This window comes from Trachurus japonicus, chromosome 20 (assembly GCF_045865225.1).
Source record: "Trachurus japonicus isolate A0001 chromosome 20, Traja_1.0".
NCBI classification, from domain to species: domain Eukaryota; kingdom Metazoa; phylum Chordata; class Actinopteri; order Carangiformes; family Carangidae; genus Trachurus; species Trachurus japonicus.
This window is the reverse complement of record NC_140926.1, coordinates 15,624,193-15,640,982: the sequence shown is the minus strand read 5'-3', so window position 1 is coordinate 15,640,982 and position 16,790 is coordinate 15,624,193. Positions and strand designations below refer to the sequence as shown.

General features: G+C 42.3%; 1 protein-coding gene across 24 annotated transcripts in view; it reads left to right on the top strand.

Annotated features, from left to right (window-relative positions):
• kiaa1217 (KIAA1217 ortholog) overlaps positions 1–16,790 on the top strand; it is a 113,863-nt gene that overhangs the window by 50,424 nt on the left and 46,649 nt on the right. The gene's annotated exons all lie outside the window — the stretch shown is intronic.

Below are 16,790 nucleotides of genomic sequence, written 5' to 3'. Positions count from 1 at the left end.
GACAAGGATTATCCACTGAGGGAAATCTTGCCTCCCGTTGTGATGTCGGATGCTGGTGCAGTTGATGTAAAATTCGCCAAATTAGATTTTTATGTAGGTCCCTCTGCAGAGATCAAAAGAAATCAGTGGTCTAAGAGTCAACTATACAACTATAAAACATCTGGTAACTGGGCATAATTATATACAGAATAAAATCTTAATAGAAGTTTTCCCAGTCTTGTTAAACTTCCCTATTCAGCTGACACAAAGGTTTAAAAACCAATGTCCCATCCTTCCACTCTTGACGTTTGTGTTCTCCTCCCTCTTTAGTGACTCCACCTTTTCAGTGAAGTCATTTGTTTGACCATCTCCTCTTTCTTTGGCAATGATGAGAATGTGGGGGTAAGACAAATGTTCTCCACCCACAGACTCAGACGGAGGCGGGAGAGGCTCAAGCAGACACTGACACTCTTCAGTCGCTATTAACCCCCCAAGCTCTGTTTTTCCCCCCAGTGTAAACATCCCTCCTCCCTCTCCCTGTCATCTGGCGTTTTGGTTTGACGTGCTTCCTCCCGTAACACACAAGAACATACCAGGGCTGTTTTTGTCCAGGGACTGACAAGCTTTGTGTCTACATAAAAAGGGACTTGTGTGGTTTTCTATGACTGTTTTTGTCAGCCAGCCCTCTAAGTAAATTAATCAGGACGGAAAAATTAAGCAAGATATATGTCACAGGGAAGATTAGATGTAAAAAAAAAAAAAGAAAAAAGAAAAAAAAAAGCGCTGATAATTATAATTTGGTTCCAATTAGCACCCTACAAATGCCCTTATGTGTCAGGCCTGTAAAACTCTATCTGCTGACGTCATTCATTCTTCTTAATAAAGCACTCAAGGTTTTCTGTCCTCATAAAATGCTGTTAATTAAGAAAAAGTTGAGTATTAAAGCTGCCTTAATCCCAATAAATATGGATGAGACTTCTGTCCCGAGTCCCTAACATCCTGCTGTGTCCTGCCCTTTTTCCTCAGATGTTGCCTTTTTTTATGTTTTCTATCGACCAAATTGACCGCTCTGCTAATGACTCATTATCTTGGCATGATTTCATAATAATCCACCCTCCCCCACCCACCCGTCCCCTTCTGCCTGACAAACTCAATACACTCTCGTTTAGCCACAATTCCCGTCTCTGAAAATATTCCTGCAAATCCTGTGACACACAGGATGTTTTTGTTAAGCCGGGGCTATTCTAGGAGCAGCAGCAGCAGCTACCTGAGCTCCCGGAGTTGGAAGTTTTTGAGGAAACCTGTCTTCTATCTCTGCATGGTCTGTTTGGAGAACTCCTTCCTGCTCTGACTGATAAATAGACGGCACCATGTAAACACTGGAAAGAGGCCCAGCAGAGCAGTTTAATGAGTATCAAATAAAACCATTTCAGGCTAAATGCAGTGACAGATACACGGAGAGAGAGAGTTGCTATATTTGCACTATATTTGTATATGGATAGGTGAAGTCACGGAATCATGTCTGTACACTCTGAGGACTTTATTTAAGTAGTAGCAGGATTATACGAGTGTGACGCTTCTTAACTTCAAATCCACGTTGCAGTCGAGGACAGATTTTGTCACATGTGATCGACTCAGCATTGGGTGGCGGTGAAGTTTCGGGGCTAAAGTCGATTGGTGCGTCACTTTGATCGAGACTGAAATATCTCAGCGGCTCTGTAATGGATTGCCATGAAATTTTGCACAGGAAATCTTGTGCCAGATATTATGAGTCCAGGTTTTGATAATTCCCTATCTTGTTCCTCTTTTGACGCTGTGAGGTTGTTTAGTTTTGAGCCCAATACCTTTAGAGTATTGCCTTGAAATACGGTGCATATACCCATAGCACCCGAATGATGAAGCCTAATGACATTTTCTGCAGTGGCACCATCAGGCTGACATTTGTGGATTGGAATGAAATATAAATATAACTGTTGGATGGATTATAATGCTCTCTGGCACAGACGCTTACAGCTTTATGAACTTGCAAAACCAAACTTTCAATTTGTTCATTACGTGGATTCATCTACCAGTTTGATTTGATTCATAATGCACATTACAGCTCCACAAACAGACTCTTAGTTATTAAAGGATACTGTTGGCAATGTTGAATATTTTTCTTAACGAGACCCAGGAAAAGACCGAAACCAAAGACATTTTCTTGATACTTTCTTGCTTACCCAGCATGCCTCTCAGCTCTCAGCCACAAAGCTCCTTCATTCCCCCTGAACGTGTCACTGGAGTTTTCGAGCAAACATTACTCAGGGGTAACAGGGGTAAAGAGTATATTTGTTGGGGACTAAGTTCAGTCATAGATTTTGTGTCCTTGCTAGTATTTACAGCCTCAGGTCAGTGTATGAAGGAGTGACTTGAAATAAACCACAGAGCCGATGTTCATCAGAATGGAGTAACATGTCATGCAGTGCAGCAGTGTGTAGATTTTGGACAACAGTTGTTGATGATACCAACAACTAAACACGACTTTGGCTATAAAGGCAACTTTTGTTTTGGTTTTCAATCAATGTATTCTTGTTTTAAGTCTTAAATCTCAATGACATTTGTTGATAATATAGAATACAAGGTGCAATACTGCCTTAAATGTGCCTCTTGAAATACAAATCTTTTCAGTTACAGGTCTAAATAAATGATTGACGCATTTTTCCATTTCGTTTTTTTTTAAATATATATTAGCCTTTTTATCTCTAGATCTTCTGGCCCTGACTGCACTCCAGTTCCATTGAGCTATTCTGCCCTCTGCTCCAACCAGTGTAATGAAAGTCATCTTGTAAAACCTGACATTTTCAATGTTGGAGTAGGTCTTTTACTTTTCTACTCCACCTCAGTATCCTGAATGAGTTTCTGTGGTACTGCCAGTGTTAATAAAGGCTAAAAATGTCCCTGGTGTGAAAATAGTTTAGTAATATTTAAACAGTCTTTAAGGCTGAAAATATAATAGGTCTTAGGTATTTTCCATTTTAGCTTGCCCAGTAGTGACATGGTTCTGGTTTGAGTTTTTAGCTTAAAAGCCCCTTCATAAGACGAGATGAGAAACTCTATATTTTAAAGCTTATCTTTACAGATAATATCGACATTATGGAGCAGTCATATGGTTTACCAGTCTATCATTACATTCCCCATAAAATAGGGGAAAACTACGGCTAGTAATTGGTTTGCTTGGATTTTCCATTCCCCCAAGATCCCACTCTGCGCCTACCTAAAATTCAAGGCCACAGAACATTCCACGAACTTCTGAGCATTTCCATTCGTTTTCATAATGGCAGGAAGAGGGAAAACTGCCCCTTAACACACACATTCACCTTCATACCAACACACACGTTTCCGTCCCTTGTGCCCTTTATCAGCTTTTCTTAGCACTTTGTTTCGAAGTTTCCTTCCCTTCAGGTTCTCCTTTCACAAGAGTGCGTATCCTCATCCGGCAGCGGCACAACAATGCCCCGCTTCATTTCAGCTTTCCAAGATCGGAGACCGCTGGAGCCAATGGGCTGCTAGGCACATGCTAAAGCCATTAGGTAGTGGATGACAGTGGTCAGCCACAGAGGCATTTCAATATAACCATCTCACTACGTACGTAATGAAGCTGAGGGAAGGAGTCGAATACCATGTCAACTATCTGCATGTGTGTGCAAGTGCAGCTGCACTCAAGTATGGTGTGCTGTCTGTCTAACCTGTGGGCTGCCGTTCACACAGAATGAGCCATTCGAAAGAGGAATCAGCCACACATGAGCCTTTTTCACACATTAAGATACTAATTCATACCCTGGGTTAAAGCTCGCTGTTAATTTAGCCAAACTCTGTTCAGTATCTTCTCAGTCTGGCAGATCCCAGACATGGCTGAGGAGGCCTTTTATTATTAGACTCAGACACATCCCATTTGCTCTCTCAGTCAAGCTCAGACAGTTTGATGGAGTATTCTCTGTGGAGCTGGAGAATGACTTAATTACAGTCACTATCTCGATCTGAATTTACTGGGAGTGCATCCATAATGCATGTCTTACTTGGTATCAACGGGCCCCAATTAGGGTCAACCAATAACTGTGACAGAACTCTGAGGCTTAGCTTCTCTGCAGTTGTGCACCAAGGCTTTATGCGCATGTGAGTCATGTATGTGTATAATCTACGCATTGTTTTCACTTGTATGGCTCATAATGCCAAACATGATGCCAATCAAAGTTTAGTTAGGCCACTTGGGGGCAGCACAACAAGCTGTAAACACAACACTGAGGTCACTTCTACAAGTTGATATAGTGACTTAGCTCACAGTTGTTTACTTACACATCGGGAAGACACAGAGCAACATAAGCATTGATTTTCTATCAGATCTTTGTGCCATTTATCAAATACAAAGCCTATATTCACTCCGATTTAGCTGGTGTGGTGTCCACCAACTCGTGAGGGAAATATCCTCACCATGTTCGCCAGATGATTTCTAACCAGTGAGGCCTGGCCAGGTGATGGATGGTGGGTTCACCATTGGTTAAACTAGATGGATTAAAGCAGTGAAACTAAAATTAAAAGTAAATGTATTGGTCGTAAAACCAAAACAGTTGGCTGAACGACTCTTTGCTATAGAATTTAAGGGAACTGGACTCCTTCCACATTATTCATTGTAACTTTATCCAGTGTTCACAGAGAATATTAATTAGATCAAGTTTAATCTCAAGATGAGTCTCCATCCAGATCCAACCCACAAAAAGGTACCAGTAGCAGGCGTACCAGACCTTCAGCATCATGGTTACCATAATACAGCTAATCGGAGTACACCATTGGGAAGTGTACAGGATATTCCTAAACACAAGTTTTAGATCGTGGAACAGTCATGGAAAGTCCACCCTAAAGCAAACTCCATGTCACTCTCTTGGCTATTCAACTCCTGACTTCCTCCCTTACTCCCAGCAGAGTTACAGTACCACAGACACCAGAGGTCACCTAAAAACAAAACTTAATGATGGGAAGCACAGACATCCAATCTGGTTGTTTTTCAGACAGGATAGAAAGGAAAGTTGTGTTGTGTTTATTCTGCCTATTCCACTGTGTTATATACATTATATTTTCTATTTGACTGGCCCTTGAAATAATTTTGTTATTCTGTTGTTGTAAACTCTGAACCAAGAAGTATCTACCCATATCATCAGGGGGAGATCAGTACTTGTTCTCTACATGTTTATCCAGAAACAAGCTAATTCTCCTTGGGCTAATAAACACAATGGTTTCTATGGAGCAGCTGTGTACTTCACCCTGGAGAACAACACGTAGTTTGATGGTTTGTTCCCTGATTTCCAGCTTTAAGGGAGTTTTTTCTCCCTTTTGACAGATAGGACATACAAATCCAAACATTTGCCTTTTAAGAGTCTATACTGCATTGCAGTTGGTGGTCTAAGGGTTTGCAGCATGTACAGTATCACTTCCAGGGGGGGGGGGGGGTTATGTGTTACACAGTATGTCCCAGTAAGCTGGATTCTGTTCTGCTTTGATCAGGGTAGAGTCCCCTCACTAATCCGCTTGAGCTCTGGATGTTTGCCCAGGACGTGTACGTACACACACACACTTACAAACTGTGATTAAAAAACAGATGTGAGGGCCTAGCCAAAAAAGATGAAATGGTCTGAATAAATCAAATGTGAACAAACTGATTTAATGCACAGATGTTTGACTACACATTTGCGTGTTCTTGTGTGCCTCTTTTGATGACTTGTTGGTAGTGAAAGTTATCTCATAACCCTCTGTCTGTGTTTGTGTATGTACAGAACAGTGCTGGACTCTTAATCCAGAGCAGTAAAAACTAGAATTTAATGACGTAATGCCTACCTGTATTTTCATGTCTTAGTTTATACCCTGTGGGAAAAAATGGGCATGATCTCTGATCCATATTTTAATTACAGCTGCAGGACACAGACAGGATTAGGAAATGTAAATGCTCTCCTTCTGTCATTTCTCCGAGTCTTTTTAGAAGCCATTTAAGAGCTCTTAATAGCTCTGGGCTTAACTGCAAATCTCTGTGCCCTATGTTTAAGCACTAATAAACAGGTGGGAAGGGATTTTTATCTGGATACAGCTGATGAGCAGCGAAGGGCGTAATGAAAAGCTGGAGATGGAGAGAGGAATGGGAAAAAAGAAACTTGAGGAGAAAAGCAGGGGAAGAAAGACGGGGTGCTTCTTGAGTGCTTGTCATGGCCCTCCCTGCATTACATCACTGAGATGCTTCAGCACTGATGACATCGTCGCGATGGGAAGGAGAGGAGGGTGGGGGCTGGCCCTGGGGATGATGTCATTAATAACCAATCAGAGGGCTCGGGGCTGGTAGGGTCTGGCCAGCTCCCGAGGCTGAAATAGTAGGATCCCTGAAAATGTCTTTTCCTCCTCTGAAGTCACAAAGCCTTGTGTCATGTGCGCTTTTTCCTGAGGTTATTTTTAGACTGATGAAGTATATTTCCGACCTGCTCATGCTGCGGCCGCAGAGCAAAGGGTAAGCAGAGCTGACTCTCCCTGGGAGGACAGAGCCCATGTAAATATAGCCCAAAGAGAATTAGCATTTAACTAACCTAATAGCACATGAAGGAACTGCTTTGTGCCTGTCCACATGAATAGGCCAGTTTCTGTTTACCATGTTTGTTACAGGACATGCAGTGTCCAGCATCCATTTCAAACCAGGGAGGCCATACCAGTGGGACTTTTATTTTTGTTGTCTTTAAGGATGGAAACGGTGGCTTTCCTCATCAATTTCAGTATCAGTGTTTTACATGCATATAACACTGTTTAAAATGTACTTGCCTGCATGCTAAGCCAAGAAATGATACACAGACAGACAAATAGCCTTACAGTGATAAGATAAATGGACTTCAGTTAGACACATACTGTATATTGATGGACAAGGACTAATACAGACAGTACATGTGTTAGTTTTCATTCTTGAGATCATTTGGATTACCACTTCATGAGATATTTGTTGTGCCAATCTATCAGAATAAAACCACAAGCACCTTGTTTAACCTTAGTGATAATGGGTAATACACTCGATACATAAATTTTCTTTCTTTTTTTTTAGTTCAGTTTTTTGGAGTTGGAGACATTTAAAAATACATAATAAGAGTGCTGATAGCAAACATTAACACACCTACATTAACAATTTCTTTTTAATTTGCAGGTCCCTGCACAACCAGTTTTAAGCATAATATTGACATTATCTCATTATATAGTTGGTATTACGAACCATAAAAAGTAGCTGAATTACTCATTCAGCAAATGCAGTGCAAATTAGCATTTAGAGTCATGAGTTTGGACACTTGGCTTAACTTTTAACGGTCTCCGCCAACTGCTAAAGGGAATATAAGTCTCTTTAGCTGCTAAATGCTCCACTGTGTCCGCTAGCTAGCTGTTAACTTTGCTTCCTGTGTTTGCTGCTGAGAGTTGGGAGCTTACAGTTGGTTTATCAGAGCTTTTTCTTCCCAGTGAAAACAGCTCCTTGCTGTGTCTGGGAACTAGAAGCAATGAGAGTGAAGAGATTCCAAAACAGTAAAGTTGGTGGTCATAAAAACCAAACACAAAGAGCAAAATCACACTGAACTGTTGGGATAAGTAAGAATTCTCTATTTGCTCTTCAGCACAAGCAACACACGACACATAGTCATTGGATCTGTTGTATTAAAATAGAAGTCAGAGCCATTGTGACATTAGCTGTCTCCGCAATAATTACCAGTCTCGATGCCCTACCTTGCATGTTCCTTCCCAAAACAGATTTTTATTCTAACAGACTGTTAAATTACCTTGGTGTGCTACAGACGGGAACAGTTGAGTCATTCAGTATAATATTAAATTAGGTTTAAAATATAAAAAAAGGAAAAGAAATCACAACTGTTGCAGAAAAACTGATTAAAGCATAGGAGGATCGTATTTCATGTGGTAAAATCAGTCACAATGTGCAGACAAGGAAGCTCCTCTCCCATCCATACACCCCGTGACCTGATCCCTGTCTGTCTGCACATTATAACCTCACCGTTGTGCAGCTATTAAACTTTGCAGGCGCTCACTTTTTCTCCTCCTGTCCCATGGGAAAGCTGCAACATTTCCATTGCTGCAACCACACTGTAATAAAGCTCGTGTTGTTTTTGCACTTACTTCCCCTCAAAGTTGGTCACCTGCATTCTTGTGATTCCTTTAAGAAATCTCCTCTTGCAACTTATTTACATACCCTGGCCTATTCTAAGTGGACTGAGCTGTAAGATTGCTATTCTTTTACAGAAAGCCTTAGGGGGAAAGGAATGCATTTATGCCTAAACCATTTTAGTTTATGCACTCTTTATGCATTATGGCACTTTCTCCTGTGTCTGGCCAAGCTGGTCCATAGTCACAAACGTTCCAGTCTCAGCCACTTCTGCTCCACAGAGCCTTAAGCTTGGATGCAATCCACCCACTGACTCACCCGGACAGGACACATAGCCATAGACACATGGACGCCACCACACAGCAGGTTTCACAGATAAAGACTGGGACAGAAGCACAAGTCTTCCCAGGATTCTCAGAGTGGCTCCCTGTCCGCAGCCTTTTTTCACATCCTTCCACCACCTGCATCACTTATCAGCTCCAGCAGCTCTCGCATATCCAAAGCAGGACCTCATGGACCCAGTCAGCCTCATCAGCTCTGATGCAGAGACACACAGATGTAGACACAAGAACATAAAGTGATCTAAGCTTTCAAGCTGTGTGAGTGGTACATTTTAAAACAATGCATCTTTATCCTCAAGGCTCATATCACCTAGTTAATTTGCCGCATGACAAATGCTGATTTGGTATTATTTGATTTAGCGGTGCATTTCATTTTAAACTTTTCACTCATTCAGTGGAGCTGCTGGGTTGTAATGAGCTTTAGGTCTACGCTGGTTAGGCCGTGCTAGCATGCGGAGAAAAAGAGGGAGCAGAAGAGATACGCAGTGCAGAGAGGGAAAGTGAAGGAACACATGATTGACTGGCTCTAAAAGTCTAGGCCCTAAGCAGCTTATCACTATGAAGAGAGTCAATTGCAGCGCAATCATTTTTTAATAAACTTGTGAGAGAGCAGGCATATTGCAAGTCATATTTAAATGGAAGCCATGTACAGCCTTGCACAGTGAACTTGCTGCAGTAAAGGGGACTGATGTGGATTTAATTTGCCTCGCCCCTTAGTGTGTCTTCATCCACAGCTGTCTTTAAATGTCTCCTACTCAATCTGATTACATGCAGATAAGGAGCGCAGGTGCTTCCTTCAATGTTTAGGCCTGTCTGTGCGTAGCGAGCCATATCATTTATTTACTTCAGTCGTGCTTGTGTGTTTGTGTTTTTTTTTATGTTGATATCACAAAAGCATATCTGCTCCGTGTAACTGTTTATGAATCTGTTGACGAGGGAAAACTCGCCAGAACAGATAAGAGATATCTTATAAACAAACAGTTAGGGAGAGGCCTGAGAGTTTGCTCTCACTTTGTCGAGCTCCTGTTGCAATACTCGGGCAACACAGGCTGACGGACGATCTGCAGTGAAACCGCTGTAGGCAGATCTGATGTCCACAGTGAAATAATCATCTCATGAGCAGAGAGATGACGCATCCTCCTGTCAACATAAACCTCACAATGTAGGATTGTGATGGAGCACCCCATGCGTCAGCTGCTACACAAACACAACAGCATGCATAGATTTTTGTCGTGCTGAGTTATAGAGAAGCATTTTTTTCTTTACATAAATTCCCAGCCCTTTTATCATCGAGGGTGGACTAAATCTGATGTAATAACTGTCTGGCACAAAGTGTAATTCTGAATTCTGAAGCTCAGATATTGAATCAGCACCAGTGTTATAAATTTCCAGATCATACCCAGCCCCAGCGACACTTGGTAGGCCGTTAAACAAATGAGTCACTCACATTGGGGATTTGGTGTGATTAAATTAACTGAGATGAAATATTTTTCTTTCTCAGTGAGTGCGCTGTTATCTTTCATCCAGCCAGAGATTTCAGATTGGATCTCTTCAGGGTGATTCTGGTTGTTGGGAGGTTGCAGTGGTCAACGCAGCGTGAGTCAGTTTTATAAAGAGAAACGTCCTCTGGGCCAGAGGAGAAGATTCCTTCCTCTCTGGCTCCTGGGTGCATGTCTTTGCTCCCAGCTGCAGCTGTTCTCAGCATCTCTGCGTCCCTCCCCCTCAGGACGCCACCGGCCTCACTGTTGGCCCAGAGACGGTTGTCACGGGAGACCAGCAGACATCTGAGCCGGTGGCTAGGTTACTTACACCTACTCTGGCCACGAGTTAATGAAGTGTGCACACTGCTGGGGTTGGCCGGCAAACATGTGCATATGTGTGCGAAAACACACACACACATACACACACGCATAATTGCAAACACAGACACACTAACAAACACATCAGTTCATTAAGCAGCACTTAGTGTCTCAGTTAATAAATGACAAAGACGATATTCTAGGGCCTGTTTCATGGTGAAAAATGGAGAAGACACACAAACAAACTCTCTTTATTTTGTCTGTTGCACATTCACAAGCTGTATAATTTCCTTTTGATCATTGCACAACATCCTTGGAGCATGTTCAACAGCACCCCCTGGTGTGGGGAAAATGCAGTGCACCTTTAGAAGTAGCAGCGACATGTTTGAGTAAAGAGAAGGCAGTAGTTGGTTAGTAGCCTATCTTTGGATTGATCTGGTGCTGATGTGTGTCAGAGAGTGGGCAGCAGACACACGCAGTGGTTGTGCTGATGAGTGGAGCTCGCCAATAAGAAGCTGTTTGTTTGAGTTGTCCTCTGGCTGTCTTGGAGGAGGGATGCATCAGAACTAACAGGCCCGGGCTGCCAGCACCGCTTGTTCGACTCCGCTCCGCTTGTTTGCATTGTTAGTCGTGGAACAGCAGGGAGGAAGACATAAAAGGAGCGATAATATAGACTGAGAAGACAGAGACCAAAATGACACACGAAGATAGATTTTTCTTTTGTCCAGGATTTCAGCATTATTTACTTTTAAGTGGGCAGTAGCTGTCCAGAGACTGCTTGTTCCAGAGACTGAGTTAAACTTTATTGAAGTTGTAATCCATTCATTAGGAAAGGTATTAACTCTGCACTTGAGTTAAAGATCTACAAATCTCACCCACTCAGGATAAGCAATTCCACTTGGAGGTAAAGCAGCAGTAAAATCACTTTGCCATGCTTCATCGAGTCCTGCTACAGGAAGGAGCTTTGCTTTGACTATGCTGGGTGTCTCCTGTTTGATGGATACGTGTTTAACCTTTATTTAACCTTTATTTTTGCTATGTTAAGCTGTCAAATCTCTGTTCCACTGCTGTTCTGATATCACAGCAACTATATCCAACACTGCTACTATTCCCAGTGATGACACACACACACACACACACACACACACACACACACACACACACACACACACACACACACACACACACACACACACACACACACACACACACACATGTCTGTAACTCATATCTTTTGGCCAGCTGCCTGTCAGGTTGGCAGCTCTGTGTGTTTATAAGGCTTCACCAGAGCTGGGAGTCTGGTCGGTCCTGTGTCTCTGACTACACACACACACACATATACAGTATATATTAGTGCAGATTTCTGGATACACACGTGTAGCTTAATTGAAAGATACACTGCAGTCGGCGTGTGCAGAAGAAAAGAAAATACAAGTAGAAGAAGGAAACCTCAGGAGCAAAGCCACTAACAAGACATTATGTGTCAGATTCATATGTATAATTCATATGCTGTGTTTGTTTTATCGCTGTAGTAACGGACAGTTGTGTGATTCAGTGAGGACAGCAGCAGAGAGGAGACATTAGAGGAAACATGTAGCGTTGTACATTATGACAGGGCCAATGTGCCGGATGGACAGCACAGCTATGGGTGAATGCTCTCACAGCACACACAGTCACCGTGGACTTCACTCTTGAATTAGTAGGTCACATAAACATAGACGGAGGAGAAGAGAGAGGTTGGATCAGAAGAAGGAGGGTGAGGGATATTGCAGTGTAGGGTTAGAAAAGCAGAAAACAACAACGGTGCATACTGAAACTCTAACAATCTCTGAATCATCTCATATTGAATTCATTAAATCTGGTTCTTTTTCCGAGACAGCATAATGTAAAAAAACAAAAAAAAACTAGATCATAACAGTCTGACATCCTGACCTGAAACTCACATAATAAACCTCAAATAAAAACAAAGCTGCCCTCATCCACAGCCTGTTGGAGGAAGGACCTGAGGGTAAAGTTCATCTTATTCACAAAGGCCTCTCTGATTAGTGGACACATAAGTGGACCATTTTCTTTGGCAGACAGCCTTGGGGTAAACCAGAAGTAAAATTCCTCCATTTAAGAGAGGTTTCTATTGCCCCCAAACCCCCACACATCTCTCTCTCACTTTCACACAAAGCATGTTTTTCACATCACATCGTGTGCAAAACTTATAAGTGTTGACGTGACTTGAAAATTGCACTTTTTATGACAGTCGCAGAGAGAAACAGACACCCGGATAGGAAGTCAGATATTTCCTGCATATGATTGCAGAAGCAAGGATGTCTGTGTTTGTGTGCATTAGGGCTGCCACAAACGATTATTTTGATAGTCGACTAGTCACCGACTATTTTTTTCGATTAGTCGACTAATCGGATCATACGTAAATTGAATGTAAAACATACAGCTTATCGCACCAGCATGCAGCTGCCCTTATATACCATCATTAGCTTTCAGCTTGAAGTGTTTAAGGTATATGCTAACTAAAAATAAAGACAATTAAGATGATAGTTCATTAAACTTTTAATGAAATATGCAGCTTTAACTCTAGCATAAAGTGCAAACAGCTGAGTAAAATAAGGATAAGGCACTGGCCTAAACAACACCAAAATAAATACTTAAAGGTTTTTTGTCTTTCCTTCATTTGTCTCTGCCATTAAACATAACATTTAAATAAAATGAGGTGGACACCTGAAACTAAGGAATTGTTCACAATAATAAAGTTTTGGTAGGCCTATCAATCAAATATAACTTGTGCTCAGTGTAAATAATAGGAGTCGTTCTGTTAAAAAAAATCTAATAGTTTATAAGACAATCGTCTTGTCTGAAAAAATGTAAATGTCCTTTTTACTGTCACAGAAGGAGAAACATAGAAAGACTCAACAGAAAGTTCTGTGTGAAACTGTCAAATGAAAACAAGTGAAACTGAGGTGCAGCTCAAACTCTGCAAGGTGTGGACTGTGATGAGAAGCTACCGGAAAATATTGACGTAGTTTTACGCCGGGAGAGAAGACTTCCTCGTTAAGATGAGCGCTCATTACGTGACCAGGACGCTGTGACCAGACGCGGTAACGTTCCAATATAAGTCCGCGGTTTTATTTTTAAATGACGAACGGCTGTTTTTCAGTCCGTGATTTAAAACGATGGAGCGGCGGTACCGCTCCTAGTAGCGCTTCTCATTTAAAACGACGAGAGAGAGAGAGAGAGAGAGAGAGAGAGAGAGAGAGAGAGAGAGAGAGAGAGAGAGAGAGAGAGCGGCGGCGGCGGGTTACACCGGTGCCGCTTGATGAGGGACAAGACAGGTAGAGAGAGAAAAGAGAGAGACCACCTGTAAACTCACCCTGAGTATGTGAGTGCACGTGTGTATGTGTGGTGGGCGGCTGCAGCGGCGGGTGCGTGTGTGGAAGGTGCCCCAGCAGTTTTGAGAGAAAAACGTTTAAAAAAAAGAAAAGAAACGACGCATCGACTATTAAATTAGTTGTCGACGATTTTAATAGTCGACGTAGTCGTGACTAGTCGACTAATCGTGGCAGCCCTAGTGTGCATACGTCTTGTAAGGTGTGAAAAATGTGACCAGGCTGCATTGTTGGGCCTTTTTTTTAAAACTGTGGTGTCACTTACCTCCACAGAAAGAGGTTTATCTGCTGTCAGATCAGCAATCAGTGAGGAGTCGGTGCAGAAATACGTTTCTGCGGGCTTTAAGCTGCACACCTCCGCAGACATGCAAGCATTAGCCCTCCACTGAGGCTTGGCCCAGTCAGTGTGCAGTGCTGACTGTGGGCAGAAGAAAGTTAGTGAAGGGCACGGAGTCAGGTGGTCTCGGTCTGACGTGGGAGGCACAACTGACAGGGAAACAAAGGTTCTTTAAATGCGAGATGCAGGGGAGTGAGAAAACATGCCCACAGTTGTCTTTACAAGCCATCATTGTAGTTTATGTCTGAGATTATTAACAATAAACAAGGCTCGATTATTTCACCTCGCTGTAAACCAAAATCTTTAAATAGGTTTTCTCAGAAAATGACATTGCGATATCAGTAAGCAACAGTCATACTGTTTCAACACTCACCAGTCCATCCATCAAGACCTTTCGAAACTGAAATGCCAGCTTCATGGTGGTGCTAGATGAAAATTCAAAGAGATCACAGGATTCACTGTCTTGGAAAGTGTCTAGAAACATTTTGTGCCAATTGACCGAGTAGATGTTGAGATATTTTACCAAAGAAGTGAAAACTCTGACCTGCTGGTGGTGCTATATTATGAAAAAATGTTGGGGATCAGATCTTCCTGGAGAAGATATTGTGCAAATCCATAAGAGTCAGTGAGATACTCCAGCCAGACCAAAGTGGCGGACCAACAGATGGACCAAAATAGTCAATCCTAACACAATCATTTCACCCAAACACTTTGTTAAAGTCGCTATTATTGCTGCAAATTAGAAGTCAAATTTATTCTAATCATATTTAAATATAGTCTGTACATCAACTTGGTTACATGTGAACAGATGATCTGATATACCCACTGTGATAATTGTTACATGATAAAAATAATGTCAGATAACAGTGGACCAGTGCTGGGTATCAGTATTCATGTCCTCAGGGCATCGCTCTGTGAGCCCTGCTTTTACTGCACACAACAGGGCTTTGTATCTAACTGCATAGTTACGGGACAGTAATAGTAGGGGAGAGTGGGAGTCCGAACAGGGATACATTCCTCCATAAATAAGTGACAGCCAGAGAGTAACTGTGAACGGCAGGAGGCCCTGCTCCTCGTAAGACCTGGGTGTTCACGGGCAAGTGTTTCACGTTGTCTTTCAAACGAGACGGCCATCATTTACTCAACACCGGCAGTTGTGAAAGAGAGAGCGACATTCTTGAGCTATCGGAGCGAGACATAATTCACTCATAGATATCCCTATGACTGTAAAAGAAGGAGGTCATTTTTTTGGCCTTGGATCGCTGACAGTAAAAGTGCAGCCAGGCAGGTTGTTGGGACCACAGGATGTAATTGGTGGTTTTGGAGGCGCTGCTTTAATTATGAATTTGGCTTGGCAGGGACAAGGGCTGGTTGGTCGGTCGGTCTGGATGATGTGTTATTGTCAGGACAGAAAACTTTTGACACTGAAACACTGACATTAACTGTTATGGCTGGAAAAGAATTGACGTGACATTTCTGTGGAAACGAGCAGCGTTTCAGATTTCACACCATATTAGAGTTTGCAATGATTGAACTGTTGGTTGTATATTGTGAAGTATTTCATGCTGAAGAAAAAAAAAGCAACCCTGATAACAAATCACATCTTTGCCGCGTGTCAAATGTTATTTCCACCGCAATGGTATGAAATATTTAAGGGTAAATGAATTGGCACAAAAATCTGACATTTTCTTGTTGTGTATCCATCAGTATGACATGTTATAGGTTTTTCAGAAAATCTTTAGTCTTGTTTATAGCATAGAAAACACAGATAAATGTTCTCTGCTCCTGTTTCTGGACTCTATTCTGCTGGCTTTAACTAATCATGCCGGAGAAAGTCTTATCAGAGGAGGACGAAATGCCACATTTGCTATTCTATAGCTGTTGCCATCACCATCTGCTCTTATAGCTATTACTGAATGCAACATGTTCAAGCCTGTTCTCTGGGGATTTTCTGGGAAACACAGGAAATTACTAACTTATGCTGGAGTAGATGAAGCAGCTTTATAAAGTTTGTGAACAAGAGAGGGACTTTTCTTTACAATCTAACGCCTGGGGTTGATTGAACATTATAGTTAACTGCTACCAGCGTAGCATGAAGCTAACTCAGTTCCACAGTATGAGTGCATGAGTTGACCTCCGTGTTTCGGCCTGTTAACTGTCTGCCTGTCGTGGCTAAGTGCCCCGAACATGTGAGCGCATGAAGGCAGACAGGGAGTGGGTGGAAGGCTGACTTGTCTCCATATGTTAGACATTATCTGTCAGCTGCTGCATTATGTTTGTTCATGCGCTCACCCCACCACTTTCAATTACATGGCCCACAAACTGGGCCATTGATCTCCTCGCATTTTCCTGTTAAGGTATGTCAATTTCTGCCGTCCTGCACATTTAGATCGGGACACATTACATCAGCAGCTGCAAAAGAAAAGAAATGAACTCATGCACATATGCAGCCCTTCCCTCCACCCCCCGCCACCCTCTTTTGAAAAGAAGGCACGCACGTATTGGCCACAGACACGCATACACTGACATGTTTGCACAATATATGAAGCCGACGAGCGTGTTTGCTGACTGTCAGGCAAAACAGGACAGTGTTGCTTTTCATAAACCCTCCGGAACAGGAGCAAACAGAAAGACTGTGGTGTCTCCCGTGAGGTTTCCTAATTGGAAACAACATTGCCCGCAGGACTGACTGCTTGTCTTATTCTGTCGTGTTGATCAGATAACTCGATCACATATTAGCTGGCTGTCGTACGCTGAGAGCAGTTTAGATGTGGCTGCAGAAGT